The sequence below is a fragment of the Natator depressus genome, chromosome 8 (genome assembly GCF_965152275.1).
Source record: "Natator depressus isolate rNatDep1 chromosome 8, rNatDep2.hap1, whole genome shotgun sequence".
NCBI lineage: Eukaryota > Metazoa > Chordata > Testudines > Cheloniidae > Natator > Natator depressus.
Window position 1 is genome coordinate 101,384,699 of NC_134241.1, and position 5,173 is coordinate 101,389,871.

Here is a 5,173-nt window from a genome sequence, read left to right on the forward strand (position 1 = left end):
TGTCGCAGGGTGTCACAGCCCAGGCTCCAGTCCAAATGTAACGCCGGCAGACCCCGGTCGTCGGCAGGCGGGATCGAACCGGGGACCTCTGGAGCTTAGTGCATGAGCCTCTACCCATGAGCTAAAACCCAACTGGCTGTTAGCTGAGGCTCTAGAGCAGACTCATTAATCTCGCTCTAAGTGGTCTCAGGGCCACTAGACGGGACAGAGAACACCACACCCAGGAGGTGTGTGGGTTACGCAAGCAGGAACACCTACACTGCTATTTTCAGCCGTGTAGCACAAGTCCGAGGTCTGACTCGCTGCTGTGGTTTGGTTTTGCAGTGTAGACGCGTGAGATTGGTGCATCAGGGCCAGGGTGAAAGGAGCCGGGTGTGTTAATGAGGAAAGGCTGATGGTTTTAAAACTTTAAGTTGCTAAGAATAAGCCATCAGTCTGTCGTCAGGAGCAAGTTTATTCCAGCAAGGATCTAAATCCACCATGGACAAGGCCCATATACCGGGCAACGTCCTGCTTAAAATACTACTTTGCTCTTATTTATTTGGCTAACAGTGGTGTGAATCCAGTGTTAAACCATTACAGAGAAAGCCAACGGAATGGGGGGAAAAAATGGAAGTTCAGACTTAGCCAGAATTGTAGGAACTCATTACTCAAAAAATTCATGTTATTGTCTCTCTTTCAACAACTTCAATTTACAGTTTGGGTGTGTCCCCCCTTTAAAATTTGACAGCCTTTAAAAAACTAGGGATTTTAAACTGAGCTGGTTGGGATATAGTCCCCTCCCCCAGTTAATTATTTTTCATTTTTGTCAAAAAAAATTCACTACAAAATTGATGTTTTGGTGAAATTTCAGCCAGAATAAATACTTTTTATGATAAAATATTAGAATTTTCAGTCAAAAGCAGACAATTTGCATGATAAATTTCATTTCATCAGAAAAATTTCAACTAGCCCTAATTTTAAACCTCTAACAGTCACAGGTAGTCTTCATCTTATTAGCCTAGTAACACCCATTGTGAACAAGTATTTGAAAATTAAAATAGTTACTATCAAAGTTCTCAAGCACAAACCCCTCACCTTACCTTGCATTTGTTTTGTTCTGATTTCTAATATGGCCAGAGGGCTGCATTACAAATAAAACCGTAGCTTCTGTATTCACAGCTACATAAATTACCAGCAACTTAGTAGGGCTTGGTTGGTTTCACAGGATATGGCTACAGCTGGGAATGAACTGTCCAGCCCGGTAGACAGACTCAAGTTAGCAGTTCCTGCAGACACTCGGGCTAACTGTCTGAGCTTCGATCCAGGGACAATTGTGGGCTTGAGACCCCAAGCCACAACGTCCACACTTCTATTTTTAATGCTTGAAAATGTATCGAAACTTACAAGAATTCTGCATTTGGGCACAGGATTGCTGTAGGTTTCATTACTTTGTTGGGTCACAAGAGGTATCCAGCAGACAATTCAGAAGGGAAGAGAGACACAACTTCAAACCAAGACAAGTCTGATGGGTGTCATTTCAGATGAGCGTTCAGGGTCTTTTTCAATTAATTTACCTAGAACTGTGGTGGATTCTCCATCACTTGAAGTCTGTGAATCCAGCCTGGATATCTTTCTAATGGATACACTCACCAGAAGTGACTGGCTTGAAGCAGAAATCATTGTGTGAGTTTCTTTGGCCTGTGTTATACAGAGATCAGGATGGTCCCTTCTGGCCTTAAAAGTGATGACTCCTAATTGTAAGTTTCCTTGTTTTCATGTACTACAATATAGTTAAGTGGGAAGAAAGCCAGAAAATTATTTTTATAGCTATATTTTTAAAAACCGCACCACTGCAAATAATGCACTTTGTGTAGCCAGCACTTGATCTTTTCCCTTTATCTGTACAAAGTCTGTGTAATTCTTTGTTGGTATTTTTATGGGTTGAGTTAAGTTTCCTTGACGCATCAAAGATCCATCATCAAGCCCTCCTCCTAATGGAAACAAACCACAGTACACCAACAATTGACGAACTGCTCAAGTCAGAAAGGTGGAACACTATTTTGATCGTTTCTGAAGAGGAAAAAATAACACCAATACCAGCATGTCAGCATTCCCATGATCCAATAACCCAACATTTACGAATGATTAAGGAAAAGCGCTAGATAGAAAATGGTTTTCCACAGAACATTTTGACTTTTTATTAAAAACCAACCAAACAAAAACAAAGGTCAGCTGAAAATGGCTGAAAACCACACACACACACACACAAAATAGTTTCCTCATGAACGAAAATTGATTTTTTTTTTTGCAGAAAGCAGACACTTTGCATTTTGTCCAAAAAAAGAAAAAATTTCCATCTCTAAAAAAAAAAGGGTTACGTGGAAAATTTGTGCCCAGCCCTATTCTTAGGGAACTATTTTAACCTCATTTTTCTGCAGAGGAGACTTGTAGTGAAGAAAACACAGAAATGATGAAAACTTGGATAATTGTGTACACGCATCAGAACCTAACGTAAGAACGGCCACACTGGATCAGACCAATGGTCCATCTAGCCCAGTACCCTGTCTTCAAACAGTGGCTGATGCCAGATGCCTCAGAGAGAATGAACAGAACAGGGCAATTCCGCAGTGATCCATCCCATGTCGTCCAGTCCTACCTTCTGTCAGTCAGAGGCTTGGGACACCCAAAGCATGGGGTTGCATCCCTGACCATCTTAGCTAATAGCCATTGATGCACCCATTCTCCAGGAACCTATCTAATTCTCTTTTAAACCAGTTACACTTTTTGCCTTCACAACATCCTCTGGCAATGAGTTCCACAGGTTGATTGTGCATTGTGTGAAGAAATACTTCCTTATGTTAGTTTTAAACCTGCTGCCTGTTAATTTCATTGGGTGACCCTTGGTTCTTGTGTTATATGAAGAGCTAAATAACACTTCTCTATTTACGTTCTCCACACCAGTCGTGATTTTATAGAGCTCTATCTTATCCCCCTCCCCGCCCGCCCATTGTCTCTTTTCCAAACTGGACAGTCACAGTCTTTTTAATCTCTCCTCATATGGAAGCGGGTCCCTAATCATGTTTGTTGCCCTTCTCTGTATCTTTTCAAGTGCTAATAGATCTTCTTTTGAGATGGGGTGTCTAGCACTGCACGCAGTATTCAAGATGTGGGCGTGCCATGGATTTACATAGTAACATTATGATACTTTCTGTCTTTTTATCTATCCCTTTACTAATGGTTCCTAACATTCTGTTTGCTTTTTGACGGCCACTGCACACTGCGCGGATGTTTTCAGAGAACGATCTGCGATGACTCCAAGATCTCTTTCTTGAGTGATAACAGCTAATTTAGACCCCATCAGTTTCTATGTATAGTTGTGATGTTTTCAAAAGTACATGACTTTGCATTTCCCATCAGTGAATTTCACCTGCCACTTTTCAGAGTAGCAGCCGTGTTAGTCTGTATCCGCAAAAAGAACAGGAGGACTTGTGGCACCTTAGTAACCAATTTATTTGAGCATAAGCTTTCGTGAGCTGCCACTTTGTTGCCCAGTCACCCAGTTTTGTGAGATCCCTTTGTAACTCTTCACAGTCTGTTTTGGACTTAACTATCCTGAATAATTTTGTATCATCTGCAAACTTTGCCACCTCACTTGCTTACCTCTTTTCCAGATCATTTATGAATACATTGAACAGCACAGGTCCCAGTACAGATGCTTGGGGAACCCTGCTATTTACCTCTCTCCATTGTGAAAATTGACCGTTTGTTCCTAACCTTTGTTTCCTGTCTTTTAACCAGTTGCCGATCCATGAGAGAACCTTCCCGCTCATCCCATTGGCAGCATTGTTAATGAAAGGGAAATGATAGACCAGATTATTGAGTGTATTTCACTAAACATAGATCTGGGCCTTTGTAATCTGATCTCAGGTTTGCTACAAATCAGGTTTAGTGTCCTCTTGGTAAATTATCTGTAAGCAATGACTTTCCTCCCTTTTCCACGAAACTGTGATCACCCAGATAGCTTTGGAATACATCTTATCTTCTCTCTAAAGTAAAGGATAGTTGTCCTCTCCCATATACTATAAGAATGGTGCCATATTCCTTATAAAGGGATTAGTGTAGTAAGACATTATTACTTTAGAGTGGAGTGTGGAATTTAGACCAAAAGTTTGAAATTCAAACTGGAAATAAGATGCAAATTCTTTAGCTGAGAAGCCACTGGAACAGATTACCTAGGCTTTAAATCAAGGGTGAATATCTGTGTAGGCATTCTGTGCTTCAGCCATAAATTAAAACTTGACTAAAGGGATCAAACCAATACATTAACTAAAACCATTAATTAATTAACTAACTCATTAAAACTAAGAACCTCTTCTTGCCATTTTGAGAAGTTACAGATGGGCTCAAATTCAGTTTCCACTCTGCCACACCTGTCCGGGATCCTAGGGGGGAAACGGACACACTATTCACATTATTCTCTTACAGCAAAAGTCAAGCCGATCTGGGAAATGAATGTGTATCCCGGGAGGCACCGGGGGGGAGGGGCTTGTTAACACCTCCATCAGCTTGACCTTAGCTAACGCAATCCCTCCCCAGTTTCATAGAATATCAGGGTTGGAAGGGACCTCAGGAGGTCATCTAGTCCAACCTCCTGCTCAAAGCAGGACCAATCCCCAATTTTTGCCCCAGATCCCTAAATGGCCCCCTCAAGGATTGAACTCACAACCCTGCTCAAACCACTGAGCTATCTCTCCCCCATGGTGTTGAAAGTTTGAAAGACAGAGGCCTGCAGAATCTTTCAGGCAATGCACGGGAGCTTTTAAGCCCCCCTCCCCGCATAGTACAGCGCAGAGGAGTAATGCACGCCTTTCCCCACTTTAAGATCATTGCTGGGGGGGGGATCCCCTGCAAATTCCGGCCGCTTGGTGCAAGCGGTGCTCGTCAGCAGCGTTTTGCTCCGCTTCAGAGAGGCCGGGGGCAGCTGCCAGAGGAAACTCCCCCCCTGCCACCCTCGGGGGCTGCATTGCACAAGGGGACACACACACACACACTGCTTTCCTGCACATGGCGGAAGTGACACGCGTACGCATCTGCCTTGCCGGCTGAGCAGCTGCATCCTGCCCTGGGAACGCCGCGGCCCCGGCGCCGCCCCTGCGGGAATCCAGCCCGGGCGTTCACACGCGGAGCCGCG